The sequence below is a fragment of the Panthera leo genome, chromosome B1 (assembly GCF_018350215.1).
Source record: "Panthera leo isolate Ple1 chromosome B1, P.leo_Ple1_pat1.1, whole genome shotgun sequence".
Classification (NCBI taxonomy): domain Eukaryota; kingdom Metazoa; phylum Chordata; class Mammalia; order Carnivora; family Felidae; genus Panthera; species Panthera leo.
Window position 1 is genome coordinate 83,406,327 of NC_056682.1, and position 16,290 is coordinate 83,422,616.

General features: G+C 36.4%; 1 long non-coding RNA gene across 2 annotated transcripts in view; it reads left to right on the forward strand.

The window, feature by feature from the left end:
* LOC122216984 overlaps positions 1-16,290 on the forward strand; it is a 93,796-nt gene that overhangs the window by 17,151 nt on the left and 60,355 nt on the right. Inside the window, exons 1-2 of one of the 2 annotated variants that reach the window (XR_006201228.1) lie at positions 1,382-1,427; positions 4,867-4,946. This is a non-coding gene — a long non-coding RNA (uncharacterized LOC122216984). Of the gene's footprint in view, positions 1-1,381; positions 1,428-4,866; positions 4,947-16,290 lie in introns of those variants that run through there. The other variant, XR_006201229.1, reaches the window with a different exon arrangement.

Below are 16,290 nucleotides of genomic sequence, written 5' to 3' on the forward strand. Positions count from 1 at the left end.
TCCCCCTTGGTAATGCTACCATCTATCTCTCTCCATCCTTTCTCTCCACATCACCTTACCCCATTCTCAAGCAACTACTGATATTTTGCCAGTATGAATCATTTTCTTTTCTTGTAATTTTATGTGAATGGAATATACAATGTGTATTTTTGTGTCTTGTTTCCTGCAACCTAATTATTTCTAGATTTATATCCAGAATATAGAAAATCTCACAAAGGTCAATAAGAAGAAAACAGATACTCCAATAAATAAATGGGCAAAAACTTTGAATAGACACTCTATTAAAAAAGATATATAAATGTCAAATAAGCACATGAAAAGATGCTAAACACCCTTTCTCAAATATTCAAAGTCATTAGGGATATGTCAATAAAAACTACAAGATACCAATATATACCTCTGAGAATAGCCAACGTTAAAAAGACTGACCATACCAAGACTGGCAGGATTGTGGAGAATGGAACTCTTATACACTGCTAGTGGGAATGAAAAATGGTGCCAACATTTTGGAAGATAGTTTGGCAGTTTCTTAAAATGTCAATCTTACAACTACTATATGACCCAGCCATTGTACTCCTAAATATTTACCCTAGAGAAATAAAACATATGTTCAAGCAAATACTCATACACAAATGTTCATAGAAGCTTTATTTATAACAGCCTCAAATTGGAAACAATCCAAATATCCATGACCAGGTAAATGGATAGAACAAATTGTGTTATATCTGTATAATGGAATATTAGTCAATCATAAAAGAAGAAAGAACTATTCATACATACAATTGTTATATATTCTTGTTGGATTGTTCCCTTTATGATTATGTAGTGTCCTTCTTTGTTTCTTGTTACAGTCTTTGTTTTAAAGTCTACTTTGTACAATATAAATATTGCTACTCAGGTTTTCTTTTGACATCCATTTGTATGAAAATGTTTTTCATCCCTTAACTTTCAATCTGCATGTGTCTTTAGGTCTGAAAAGTGTCTCCTATGGGCAGCATATAGATGGGTCCTTAGTTTTTTATCCACTCAGTCACCCTATGTCTTTTTATTGGAGCGTTTAGTCCATTTTCATTCAAAGTAATTATTGATAGGTATGTACTTACTGAAATTTTTTGTTTTTTGGTTATTTTTATTTCTCCTCTGTTCTTTTCTTCTCTTGCTGTCTTCTCTTGTGGTTTGCTAGCTTTCCTCAGTGATAAAGAATTCCTTGAATTCCTTTCTATTTATTTATTTTTTTGCTTACCTATTACCAGTTTTTGATTTGTGGTTACCATTGCATTTATATATAATGTTGTATGTATACAGATGTCTGTATTAAGTTGATGGTTGCTTAGGTTTGAACCCATTCTCAAAGTACTAAATTTTTGCCCCTTTATTTTAGGTATATGGTGTCATACTTTATATCCTTTTATTTATGTTTTTGAAAGGTAAGTGTACACATTTAATTTATTTTTGAGAGTATATTTATATTTTGGAAACAGGACATGTCTTACTTAGGCAGACTAGCTGAGAGTAGGTGCACAAACATGGAGATGCAAGATGGCAGCAAGAATGGTTCTTTTTTGTTTAAGAAGTTTTTTTTTTATGTTTGTTTATTTTTGAGAGACAGAGAAAGACAGAGAATGAGCAGGGAAAGGGCAGAGAGAGAGGCAGACACAGAATCTGAAGGAGGCTCTAGGCTCTGAGCTATCAGCCTACAGCCCAGTGCAGGTGGCTCAAACCCAAGAACAGTGAGATCATGACCTGAGCAGAAGTCGGGTGCTTAACCGACTGAGCCACCCAGGTGCTCTGGTACTGTTTTGTTTTTTATCTCTTTGTTGAAAGTCTCACTGAGGTTCTCCACTCTTTTCTCAATTTCACTGAGTATCTTCATGACCATTAACTTTAAATTCTCTATCAGGCATATTACTTATCTCTGTTTTGCTTCACTTTCTTGCTGTGATTTTGTCCTATCTTTTCATTTGGGACATATTCCTGTCTTCTCATTTTGTCTAACTCTCTGTGTCTGATTCTATGTATTAGGAAAGTCAGCTATGTCTCCTGCTTGAAAAGTAGTGGCCTTATGAAGAAGAGGTCCTGTAGTGGCCTGCAGTGCAATGTTCCCCATTCACCAGGACTTGTGGCTTCAGGGGTGGGTGTCTCCCATGTGTGTTGCAGGCACTCTACTATAGTGGCTGAGCTGTGTTTGCTGTCAATCCAGTTGTCTGCAATGGATCTCTTTGCCTGCTATGGGCAGGGTTTCTCCCTGTGTTGCTCCCTGACTGCATCAGTCTGGGACCTCCTTCAGCCTGAGTTGGGTTGACCAGATGTTTGCCAGAGCTGTGGTCACATGGAACTGCAAGATGCTCTCCCTGTGTTATCCCCAGAGAAGCTTTCATTAGTGGGTGAAGCCTGCTATCAGACCAGATGTCTGCCTTCAGCCCACTGCTGGAGCCACAGTAGAACTGTTTTATGTGGTTATATTCCCCTTTCCCCAGGTAAGCAATCACTTTGGAGTCGTGTTGACCACTGTTAGGGCTACTGCACAATGCCATGCTTGAGGCACATCTTTGGATGGACTCCTGTGGAGGGTGTGTTGGATGAGACAAATATGCAGGAGAATGTGGAGGCAGGGCATTGGGTGGAAGCTATCTAGGTAGAGAGTGTCCATGCTCCTTCCCATCTGGATACCTAGGCTTAGGGGCAGGGAGGGTGCCTGCCTGCTCTTTTCTTCTTGGAGAAGCTTCTTAGACTCTCTTCTTCTCCTGCACAGTTCTGAGATTAGTAAATAAGCCTCCTTCAGTACACCCCAGGAGTTTTTTTAAACTGCAGCTTCTATGCCTCTTCTCCACAGGGTTGTTTGTTATGTCGGCTTTTTAAGGTTGGGGACTCAGTATCCTATCGCCATCTTATTTTCCTAGAGTAGAATACACTGATTTTTAATGTTCCCAGTGTTAAGTCCCACTGATTGTAAAAACTTGTGAAGTGAAGCCCCCTTTAGTTTTCAAAGCCAAATGTTATGGGGATTCATCTCCCCAGTGCAGGTCCCCTGTGCTTGGGGTGCCTGGTGTGGAGTCTGCTCCTCTCCCTTTTTTGTCCTTGCACTCCTCCTTCCCATGGACAGTCTCAGTAGTCACTTTGGCTCCAAAACATGTCTCTTCCCTTTCCACCATTTTAAATGTGACCTCTTTTCTAAATTAACTGTGGAGAGTCTGTTCTCCCCAGTCCATGAATCATTTTCTGGGTTGTTTACACTGATGTGGGTGTTTTCTAGGGCCAAGGTGTACTTAGGATCCTCTTACTCTGCCATCTTCCCTGGTTTTGTTTCTGCTATAATATTTATTATATCCTTCCTTCTGCTAATGTTGGGCTTAGCTTTTTCTTTTTGCAATTCCTTGAGTTTAAAGTTAGGTTGTTTAAGAGTGTGTTGTTTAATTTCTACATTTTTTCTGAATTTTCCCATTTTCCTCCTGTTATTGATTTCTAGTTTCGTACCACTGTGGTCAGAAAAGGTACTTGATATGATTTCAGTTTTCCTTAATTTGTTAAGGCTTGCTTTGTGGCCCAACATTTGATCTATCCTGGAGAGTATTTCATGTGCACTTGAGAAAGATAGCATGTTCTGGTGCTGTTCGATGGAATAGTCTATATATATATATATATATATATATATATATATATATATAATGTACATATTCTATAGATAGTTATAGATATAGATATAGATATAGATATAGAATAGATATAAATATAGATATAGGTGCATTTGGTCTTTAGTGTTATTCAGGTCTGGTTTTTCATTTTATGTCTGGATACTCTATCCAGTGTTAAAAGTAAGGTCTTGAAGTTCCCTACTATTATTGTATTGCTATCTACTTCTCCTTTGAGTTCTGTTAATATTTACTTTAAATATTTAGGTGCTTCAATGTTGGGTGCATATATACTTATAATTGTTATATCTTCTTGATGAATTGACTCCTTTTGTCATGTTAATTTTAGAATGACAATTATACATCCAACTGAAGTGTAAATATTCTATACTCACATATTGTTAACCCAATCATAGACATACAATCAGGAATGTAGGACATATGGGTTTAGAGTTCAGAAGAAAGGTCTGGATAAAGAAGATACATTTGGCAGTTATATCCATGTTGATGATTTTTAAAGCCATGAGACTAAATTTTACCACCTTTAGAGGTATATAGATAGAAGAGGGAAGAGGTTTGAAGACTGAGCACTGAACCACTATACTATGTACAGATTAGGGTATATGGAAAGAGACCACCAAAAAAATAGGAGGAGAACCAAGAGGAAGTGGCATCCTAGAAAGCTTGCAAAGAAAATGTCTCAAAGTGGAAGTGATCAATTGTATTAAAAGCTTATGATAGCTAAGATAAAGACTGAGAATTTACCATTGCATATAGCAATTGTGGGGCAATGGTGACCCGATATAAGCAGTTTCTATTAAGTGTTAATAGCAAAAACCTACTTGAAATAGATTAAATAGAAAAGAAAGCTCAGAACAGAAAATTAAGTTTCGCAACAGTCTGGGATAAAGAAATGAGGTAATAACTGAATAAGAGTATGGAACCAAGGCATGTTTTGTTTTTTTTTTTTTAAACTGTTATAATATGTTTGTATGCTAATAGTAATAATCTAGGAGAAAGGAAAAATGATAATGAAAAAGATAGAAGAGGGATAAATGTTGGAGTGATGTCTTTGAGTAGGTAGAGGGTATCAGACCTAGAGACAAGAGGAAGCATTAGACTTTGAGAAGAGCATGGACCATTCTTTTCTAACATCAAAAAGAAAGGCAGATTTAAAGCAGATATGATGATGAGAGCTTGAAAATTGTCTCTAATGATCTCATCCCTCTTTTCACAGAAATTGGAAGCAAGATCATCAGCTGAGGGGAGATGGTGTCGAAGGTTTAACGACAGAGAAGACATGGAATGATTATCTAAGTGAGTGGGAGAGGGAATGGGCAAGGAAGACAGGATAAATGCTGAGCAAGTGTTCTCTTAAGGTTAGGGACTATGAAATACAATGGAGAAGGGTAAGCATGGTTGTGCTTTTCTTGAGCCTCATTCTTGGAGTGGAACATCCACTCCATCCTTGAGTTATGCAGGTACAAGGACGGAGTGTGGGGAGCTGGGCTTTATGAGCACTGGGATTTAGCCAGGTGAGTATAATTGGAGGAGAGAGGAGTAAGGAGTTGGGAGTTCTGGAAATGAGTGATTATAATTATGAACTATGTTATTAATTTGTGTAGGGAGGCAAGTGAGGACCAGATGGAGATGAGGGAAATAAAATAGTTATTGAATTTAATGGAATATAGGCAAAGCATTGATGGAAAATTTACTTGAGAGTGGTAGAATAAAAGATTGGAATTTTTGGCTGAAAAGTTTATGGAAGAAGGCAGATCTAAGTGCAAGTCTGTTTTATCTAATCCACTTTGAATTCTGTGTCCTGGTCTTTTTACATACCTAACCCAGTCTGGGTACTCATTGCCTCATCTGAATTTTTTTTACTGCAGTCTCTGTTCCATATACTATCCATCTCACAGAAGCAGTAAGAAGCATCTTTCTGAAGAATAATTTTGATCTTGCTACTCAAATTTTAACACATCTATAATGATTCCAGTTCATTTTCAAATCAAATTTTGATGTTCTTTACAAATAATATCCCTATAACTTCTTACTGTGCCCCTATTCACTCCATTCTATATATTTTTTTCATTTTGCACTTATAAACACAGGATATTTTCCAGTAGTTCTCTAAATGAAAAATAAGTAGTTTCCCCCCTTTATCTCCCTGCAATTTCATTGTTTCAAGAAAAAGGATCTTAGGTCTAAAGTTTTTCTTTTGCTGCTCGATGGTTCTTTGTAGTATGTTTTCACCATCTCTCTAGAGTAATTTCACCACAATGCCAGACCTTGATCTCTAAGTTTTGATTTATTTCCTCCTGTGATATCTTATAGGCTCAAAGAATAAAGACGGTTTTTTAATCCAAGTATGTGGTAAGATTCAGCCACACAGCCTTCAAACAGGAGTGGGCCTTTGTCCTTTCCATTCCCTCTGGCAGTCTTTGCACAAATGACTCCCTTTGATGTGTTATCAGGGAGTTCCAGATGAAACCCTAACACTTTGTTTGCTTTCATTACTGTATGTTGCTCCAGGCTCAGTGTTCTAATTGGGTGTCTTTCCTTTTAAAGGAACAGGTATTTGGGCCTCAGGCTATTGTTTTTTCTCTATTGATTGGTTATTTTGAGTAATTAGTTATCATTTTCATTTGATGACCTCTTGTGTAGAACCCTGGGACTAATGGCACTTGGGTAGTTTTTTATATAATGGATCCTACAACGATTTTTTTTTTTCTCCTCATATTTACTTCCCATCATTTTTTCAGGACTTTCAGGTAAATCATTAGTTTGTTTATGAAGACAGTTTAAGAAATATTTTTCTGAATTTCTGAAGAGGGATGCAGGCTCAACAAAACTAAGTTCTGATAGAAAACAGTTCTTTTGATTTTTGGATGATCCCTTTGAGCCAAGTTGCAGGACTTGGCTCCCTTATTTCTTTTTGTTAGGTACATAAGTTTCCTAGCGTTGCCATAACAAAGCACCACGTAGTAGGTGGCTTGCAATAACAGAAATGTATTCGCTTACAGTTCTAGACACCAGAAGTCCAAAATCAAGATGTTGGCAGGGCTCTGCTTCCTCAGAAGCTGGTAGGGGAGGATCTTTCTTGTGTCTTCTATCTTCTGAGAGCCCCAGGCATTCCTTGATTTATGACAGCATACATCAATTATCTACCTCTTTCTTCTCGGGTCTTCTTGCTATGTTTGTGTCTGTGTCTAAATTTCTCTCTTCTTCTGAGAATACCAGTCATATTGGATTAAGGGTCCACCCTAATCCAGAATGACCCATCTTTTTTTTTTTTTTCATTTTTTTCAATGTTTATTTATTTTTGAGAGACAGAGAGAGACAGAGCATGAGCAGGGGATGGGCAGAGAGAGGGGGAGACACAGAATCCAAAGCAAGCTCCAGGCTCTGAGCTGTCCGCACAGAGCCTGACATGGGGCTTGAACTCATGAATGGTGAGATCATGACCTGAGCCGAAGTCAGACCCTTAACCGACTGAGCCACCCAGGTGCCCCCAGAATGACCCATCTTAACTAAATATATCTGCAAAGATCCAAACAAGGTCACATTCTAAGGTTCTGGGTAGACATAAATTTTTAGGGGACATCATTCAGTGGATGTAGAGAATAGATCTATGAAAATTGAATTATAGTTATTTCATAGGAAGGTGAATGTTTTGTAATGTTGCTGTGCAATTTGGTACCCCTTCCATCTCTACCACCATTTATCTCTTTTATATGAAGAGTTGACATTAAGAGGTGAAAATGACTGGGAATGGTTCATTTCAGTCATTCAAGGTGCTTTTCCCTGAAAACTTTCTCCAAATATTAGAAAAATGAATGCTTTGAGGAGAAAAATAGATTTGGTAAAATATTATTAAAGTAGAAACATTGAGAAATAATGTCCTTTACTGGATAAATGCCTTTTACCTGTGAATGAAAAACTAAACTGAACATCCCCTCAAGTCTTTAATTTTATCCATTTCATTTCCCCTCAGTGGATAACCTCTAACCTATTACTTTACTGAAAAGTCAGCTTAAATGAGTTCTCTCATGATGCAGCATTGCCTTCAATGTCTTCATTTTTTTCTTCCCCCTTTTTTTCTCCATTTTCTTCCATGAAGAAAGTACATCTCTCCTCCTGGCAGAGGCCGATCTTTCCACCTGTGCTCTTAATCTAACCTCTTTTTCTTCCTCTCAGATTTTATTCCTTTGATTTTCCTTTTTCCATTATAAACTTAATCTTTTTGTCAACTAGCTCTTTCCCATATGTTGACAAATACATTTTAGGTCTCTGTCTCCTGACAAACTGCATTTTCTTGACTCTGCCACTAAAATCAATACTATTTTTCTCAACTCTTTGTGTCCTCTAAGGAGCATTTGACATGTTAACCATCCTCTCTTTGAATTTTCTTTTTCCCCATCTTTCATCTCTTCTAACCTCACTAATATGTCCTCCTGTCTCCTTCACTGGCTCCCATCTCTCCTATTATGTCTTAAAATGGAGGTATTCCCCAATGTTCTCTCCTCAAAATTATGCAATTTCTTTCACGAATTCATCAACTCTCACATCTTCAGTGTATAAATTCCTCTCAAGCCTATTCCTCATTCTCCCAGTTTTTCATAATGCTCAGGAGAAGCAGCAGAGCAACAATAAGGGTATTAGCCATTGTTTAGTGAATGCCTACTGTGTGTTATCTACAACACTAGGTGCTTTGTATCTCCTTTTAAAAAACATTATCATATTTAATCCTCTAAGTCTATGAGTTGGATATTATTATTCCTATCTTTCAGAGAAGAAAACAGGCTGAAAGCATTTAGCCAATTTTGCAAAGTCACATAGTAAGGCTTGGTACTGAGAAAGCAAAGGTTCTCTGCATAGACTCCGTCAACATCACCATATGCTGCCATGTACCTCCTTACCTCCTATTTTTTGTTAATATCAACACCTCCTTATTTTATTAATTTCAGAACTCAGATTCTAAACCTCTAGTTTTCCTCCCACTTTCTATTTTCATAGGATTCATCACACAATCACATTATTACTTGTCAAATTCTTCATCATGTCTCCAGTCCATTCCCTCTTTTCCTATTTCAATGTAGCCCCACTAGTTCAAGCACCCATTTCTTACCTTGCCTGTTGCAAAATATATATATTCTCACTATTCCCTGTTGTGTCCTGCACTGCACACTCCTATGTGGTGATTAGCTTTACTAAACTCCAGTTAGAGGGTGCCCTTCACTTTTTTATAGTTCTTCAAAATATTTGTTGCCTATTGAACATTAGGCACAGATTCCTCACACTAGAAGTGATATATAAAGTATTTTGTGAGATATATAAAAGATTTATTTTGACAACAAATTGAGAAAGTACACATAAGACATTTAGCAAAATATTTGCCTATGCAAAGAGTTTAATGCATATTTTATAATTATAATTAACAATAATAATAATAATAATAATAATAAATTTAGTGCTCTTCACAACTTACCCTTCCAGCTTACATAGTTTAAGGCCCTTCAAGCCTACTCTCTATTCTAATAGGACACATTAACATGTTTCCACTTTTCTGTTATAGTGCTTTCATGCATACTGTTTTCCTTTCATGTCACTGTTTATCTCTGCTTTTGAAATCCTTTTATTTATAGGTCTTTCTCAAAGGCCATCTTCATGAAGATTTTTCTGATTTAAGATTTCTTGGTCCAGGTTGATAAAATTGTTCTCAACTCTAATCCCATAATACCTTGTTTATAACTGTCAGGTGACAAGCCAAATAGATGATATGGTAATATAATTGTCTGGGTACTTAACTTTTCTTTTCTGAATTATAAGTCTTTGAGGGCAGAATTTGCATCTAATTAATTCTGCATCTCTCTCTCTTTTTTTTTTTAATTTTTTTTTTTTAAACGTTTATTTATTTTTGGGACAGAGAGAGACAGAGCCTGAATGGGGGAGGGGCAGAGAGAGAGGGAGACACAGAATCGGAAGCAGGCTCCAGGCTCTGAGCCATCAGCCCAGAGCCCGACGCGGGGCTCGAACTCGCGGACCGCAAGATCATGACCTGAGCCGAAGTCAGCCGCTTAACCGACTGAGCCACCCAGGCGCCCCTCTCTCTCTTTTTTTTTTAAAGTTTATTTATTTTAAGAGAAAGAGAGAGAGATGAGACAGAGAGACAGAGAGAGGGAGAGAGAAAGAAAGAAAGAAAGAAAGAAAGAAAGAAAGAAAGAAAGAAAGAAAATCCCAAGCACACTGTCAGCATGGAGCCTGACATGGGGCTCGAACCATGTCACATGGCCTCACTGATTTGCAACGGAGACAGGGGCATGTAGTCCCTAGATGAGCAGGTAGTCATAACCTCATATACTCAAGGACATTTTTATTTCCAAAATGAAAAGTTGGAGAATGAAAGGTAAGGGACAATTAACAGTCTTTGCCACACTTCCTCATGAAACAGTTTGCTATGTTATATTTTGTTTTTACTTTCAGTATCTTCTCATAAGACCACTTAGATTAAATCCTTCTGAATAACTGAGTATTTTGGATAGATAAGTATGTATCTATTAAGGCACTAAAGTTTTTTATTTGGCTCTTTCAAATAGAAAATTTTCAAAATGTATTTCATCTTTGATTGAATTATTGATCTATTTTTATCATTTCTTGGGTGCTCAGCATCATCTTTTTAAACATCAACTATTTTACTGAGCTAAAATAGATGTCCTTGGACAGATTGGTTCAAGTTTCTTTTTATAAACTTTCACTACTTTATTGTGATGTAATAGAGTGATGTGTCCTTGGATACTCACTAGGCTTTTATTCCCATACTCAATATCCCCAGTTCTTATGTTTATTTTTAAACAATACAGGGACCTCCTCCCCCTGCTAGTAATTAGAATTTTAGTTGATTATGCTTGCTGGTGTAGGTGCAAATACCTACAGGAGCCCTTGTCCCTCTTCTTTCCTGCTGTTTATAGCATTTATGGGCTTAGAAATCAAACAAAAACTATGTGGTTGGCACAGTTCTAGGTATTTTATATATTTTATCCTATACCAACTCTATACAAGGTATTATTATTTTGCTCATCTTATGGGCGATCCAACAGAACACTGAGTTTAAGTAACTTGCCCAAGGTCATAGAGCTAGTAAATAGCAGAGCCAGGATTCAATTTAGACACTCTAACTCCAGAGTTTGTGTTCTTAATAATTATACTGTACTGCCTTTAGGCTTATTTGATTCTATTCAAAGTAAGAATAAATAGATTCAGAAAGAGTGTGAGAGGCACTCTTGTATAAATAGCATTTTTTGGTCTTTAGAGCATTCTCTCCTTGCTCTATTACATGCAGATTGAATTGAAAGACAAGTTCCACAAAGGTGAGGTAATATGGCAGCTTATTTGTTTAGGCAATTATGTCAGAAAGCAGTGAGGAAGATTATTCTGTACAATGCAAAGTAGGTCAATTATAAAGCAGAGATTCAGAGGTGAAATCAAGTGTTTCTTCTCTTCTGCATTTGACGTCACTGTAATTGGAAGCCCATTCATTCTCGTTTTCACAGTGGCCAAACAGTTTGATGCCTCTTGTTTTAGAATATATGTGAGACTGATGTTTCACATATTGACTGTTCATGATACCTGGGTGTTAGAGGGAAAGTTTCAAAGGAAGAAAGAAAAAGGGTAGAAAATGCCACTAGTGTTTTTCTTTGGTGCTATAATATAGAAGTTAGTTTCTAAAAATGGTTAATTTAAGGAAAAAAAAAGATTGTCTTTTGGTCAAAGTAAAAAGTATCTTAGGTGGAATATTGGTAGTTTGAAGGAAATGTGCATTTGAAAAATGCAGTGTAAAGTATCTGGGCAACGATTTAGCTTAAAGTATAAATGTAGCAGACAGCATCTTAGAGTGAGAAGGTACGAGCTGGGAATAATGCCAATAACAAGAAAATTAGTCAAGTGCAAAAATGTTCTGTAAATGCTGATGGTGAAGAGTACGCACTATCTAAATTTGTTATAACCTTCACCAGACTGATATTTTCAAAGTACTTTTAGGCTTTGCTAGTTTATTTTGATGAGGAACATCAGTTTTTGGAGTATTTCTTGGGTGTTTACTTATTTTTCTGCTTTAAAAACAACACAGTATTTTATTTTATCTTATTTTATTTTATTTTATTTTATTTTATTTTATTTTATTTTATTTTATTTTTATTTTATTTGAGAGATAGCATAAGCAGTGGAGAGGAGCAGAGGGAAAGAGAGAATCCCAAGCAGGCTTCCTGCTGTTAGCATGGAGCCCCATGCAGGGCTTAATCCCATGACCCTGGGATCATGACCTGAGCAGGAATCAAGTCTAATGCTCAACTGACTGAACTACTCAGGTGCCCCAGAGCATTTTTTTTAATAGAAGAGGTGACTATCACTGAAAAGTAAGAAGTCTTTTTTCTTAGCTATTGCCGTGCATGGTTTTATTGTAAGGCAGCAGCATATTTTGGAGGTCTGCAATTTGGTTTATTACAAAACAAGTACAATAGTACAATTTTCTATAAAATCATGTACTTCTAGCATTTTGTACTCCTGCACCTCATTAGCCTGTCAAAATGAGTGGTTACATTCATTTTTTATATAAACAACACATATAATTACACGTTATAAACTCAGACTGAATCATATAAAGGAAATAAACTAGCCTATATAGCATCAAAATGAGTATGAAAGATGTAGTAGCCTAGCACTAGGAGATTTTATATTTCTAGAACCTGATATTGGCAGACAAATGTTTCTACTTCAAATCATTAGATATTCCCATCTCCTCCTTCTCCCCATCTTACTCAGCTATGAGAACACAAGTATACGTTGATGAACACAGAGCCCATTGAAAAGTTAAAAAAGGAGAGAGAGAGAGAGAGAGACAGAGAGAGAGGCAGAGAGACAGAGAGAGAAGGAAAGAAGAGTTTGTGGAAGTCAGTTGTTAATTGTTGGCCTACTGCCAGAGTGTTCCTTAGCATATACAGATTTCCTTAAGTTCAAGCAATGTGAGCAAGTGCCTATTTTTAAGGGTGTGCTAGCTTCATGTATTTAAACCTCTTTAGAGTTTACATCACTACTCTGAATGGGTGTAGGAAGAACTTGCCCAAGATCAAAGCTGAAGTTTTTGGATTCCTATTAGAATTTTAAGCTGATTTATTTAGCCTTGTCTCTGACTTTGGAATAGAGCAATGTCTTGTGCAATCTTGAACACTTGATTTTTTAACTTTGATTTGGTCTTTTGAATTGGATAATTTTCCATCTGTCTGATCATCTGTATCAAATTCTCTGGCAGAGGTTGAGGTTACGCTTCAGCTACCACATTCCTTTATGGCAAGTCTAAGTACTTTCACCGTAACATGTGACTGTGAGGGTAAACCCAGATCTGCTTGTTGCCTTTTCCTTTGGCTTTTGTGCCCATAAATTTTATCATTTTTTTTTATTTCATGTAAACCTAGATTTTAAAAATCCATCGTTTCACTGCATTGCAAGAACGAAAGTATCCACTCATGCTAAGCTTTTAATAAATTTCCTAGAAGATTGAAAATTTGAAAGTCAAGAGGATGAGTGTGTTGTCATGATCCTATTTGCCTCATTTTCTCTCTATGTCTTTCTATGCTTCACTCTTTTCTTCTTATTTTGCCTTGGAAGCATTCAAATTCTGTCTCTTTATTATGGAAAGTATTCCCCACTCTCTCCACACTTTCATTGTTTGATATGTAGGCCCTGGGGAGCTTAACTTTTATTCTAAGGACCTCTCATGGTGTCTTTCCAGCAAAAAGAGCTCTCTTTCTCAACATTACATCAGCTGTCAGCTCTTATAAACTTTAACTATCCTATTATGGGTCATAGCTCAGTAATTTTATTAATTGCTTTCCTCCATACATTTCTGCCTTTCCCTTTCTTCTTTCCCATTTTCCTTTCATTATTCATGTCTTCCTTTCTTCCTTCCTTCCTACTCTGTACACCTGATATTTACTAGATACTTGAGATAAGGGGGATGACTAAGACGTGTCCTTACTTTCAAGAAGCATCAGTGCAGAAAGGGTAGACAAACAAACAAAAAAATACAAATGTGGGAGGCAGAGAGGGAGGGGGAAAAGCTAATGGGCATTTCACAATTGTTAACATGGAGGATCTTTTTTGGAGAAAGCAATCATGTTGGTTTTCAGTATGATGAATTTAAACCTGCAAGGCACCTGAGAAGAGGAAAATTCAGTTTGAAGCTTTGGAAAAAGATTAATAAAGCTGGAATATAATTTCAAGCACCACCAGCATGTGTGGGTGAGATTATTCAGAAGGAGAAAGAGAATAAAAAGAAAAAGTGATCACAGAGGACACAATCTTAGATAACACCTGCCTTTGGCTAGTAGTCTGAAGCAGAGCCACTAAAAGTAAAAGCAAAAGCAAAAGTAAACAGTAAAAGTTAAAAAAAAAAAAGAATTACATGAAGAATAACCCAGTCCATTTCCAAACTTTTGTCTTCCTCTTATGACTTCAAAACTGTAGATAAAAAAGAATGACTAGCCAAGGTAGGATAAGAATAGAGAGTAGCACTTTAGGAGAGAGATGAGGATCTTCATAAGGCAGAGAGTAATTGATGGTGTATACTGCTTCAGAAACCTTAAGTTCACTAAAGAATGAAAAGGGACCATTGAATGAATGTTTTCTCTTCCTTGACCTTCTATAAATGGTTCTATCTTGTTCTGTTTCAGTGAAGGTAGAAGGCAGATGGTCACCAATTTTCTCAATTTTCTTGCCTAGTACTTTTTTTTCAGTTTTCCATTAAATTCCATTCTTTTAAGTATTATTTTTGCACCTTCTCAGAAATATATTCTAGTTTTTTATTTCTCTGAAGTTCCTATCAGACCTTTATCTTGACAGAGTTCCACTAGTTGAATTAAGTTAATGTTACATTTTGACCTCATTATACTTTTGTTAATCCATTCTTAGAGAGCACTTGTTTATTTGGAAGCATGTTGAAAATAATAAGGCAATTTATTCTTTTCTATGAGAGTGTAAGAAGAATATCAAGATTTCAGGAAAATGAAAGGGTTAGAAAGGAAAATTACTCATCAGAGTTAGCTATTCCTGAGTTGTAGTGTATGAATAATTAAGATGATCAAACCAATAGGAAAAAAGCTTAAAGCAATTGTCTAGGTATTAATTTAATTGCCCACAAATTTAGGAGCTCAAAAATATGATTTTATTTTCCGACAACTGAAATTAATCTCTGTCCCATTCCATTCAGCCTAGTGGCACAAATGTACAGATGTAAACATTGTCACTTTATGGGAAATGTAATCAGTTCAATAATTTCTTAATTCACTCAGGATTTTCTCCCTTCCATTCTCCCTGACAATACATATGTATTCTGGGAAGTTTTCTCCAGTGTCCAACATCAGAGGGGCAGGGCATCTATTTTTCCGTTGTCCTTGCTGGCATCTATTGCCACCTTCCAGAGGCTGATCCTCAGTTGTTGGTATCCATCTTCACACTAAAGGTAAAATTTGACTCCTATTCTTTGTGTACTTTGTAATTCCTTTTCTGAAGCAGTATAAACAACTAATTTAGTATGAAGAATGTCTTAGCATAACAAGGAAATGGTGTGGTATGGTAGCATATCTCTTAGATGGCTGGCATCACTTCTTTCTTCCCTGTATATACATGCTATTTCCTCATCATGTAATAGCCTGTTTCACCATCCTCCTCTTGAATCTGGACTGGTCCAATTTACTTGTTTAACTAACAGAATGAAGGCTTAATAGTGATACTTGGAGACTTTTGAAGGCTAGGTCATAGGAAGTCTTGCAGCTTCTGCTGGACCCCTTGGAAAGCTCACTTCAGGGAACTCTGGGAACCCTGAACTTCTATTTTTGAAGTAGTTTGTTATGCAGCAAAAGAGCCAGGATAGGAGTGGGGTAACACATTCTTTTCATATCTCAAGTTTTTATCCCATTGCCTAGTCAATACAATCAAGTTGATAATACAGCACTGATTTCAAATTCTTTTGAACATTGTAATCCATTGTTAGGGAAATAATATTTTCCCCAAAGAACAGGGTCTGCTCCATGTCTCTGTACTTATCATTGTCTTCTGCTTTCATGTGTTATCACCAGCAGACTTTCCAGAAAGACTTTTTTAGGGAATATCACCAGAGTTCTTTCTGAGTGAATATCCATTCTTCCAGTTTTGAACCTGCCCTGCTTAATTTGTCTGGATTTTATAGCTATTTTACATACTTTCACTACCTCTTTTCTTCTATTTCTTTGGGCTCTGCAAGTACTAAAATCACACTAAGATAACTCTAGTCCTTCATTCTTCTTCTGATATTCATCATTCTGACGAATCTATTTACTTTTGTCGTTTTTGTTAATTTTTATTGTAGGGTAGCATATATGTAGAATAGTGTACAAATCTTAAATGTATGTTCTATGAATTTTCACAAAACAAACCTCACCTGTATAACTATCACCTAGATCAAGAAATAGAACATTTAGTAGTATCTGGAAGCTCTCCTTCTACCAGGCCTCTACTCATTACCCCAAAGTAACTAGCATTTTAATTTTTATAACCATTGTTTTGATTGTTTTGATTATAAGTGGATTCATATGGTATTATTGTTTTGTTTGGATTCTTTAATTCAACTTCT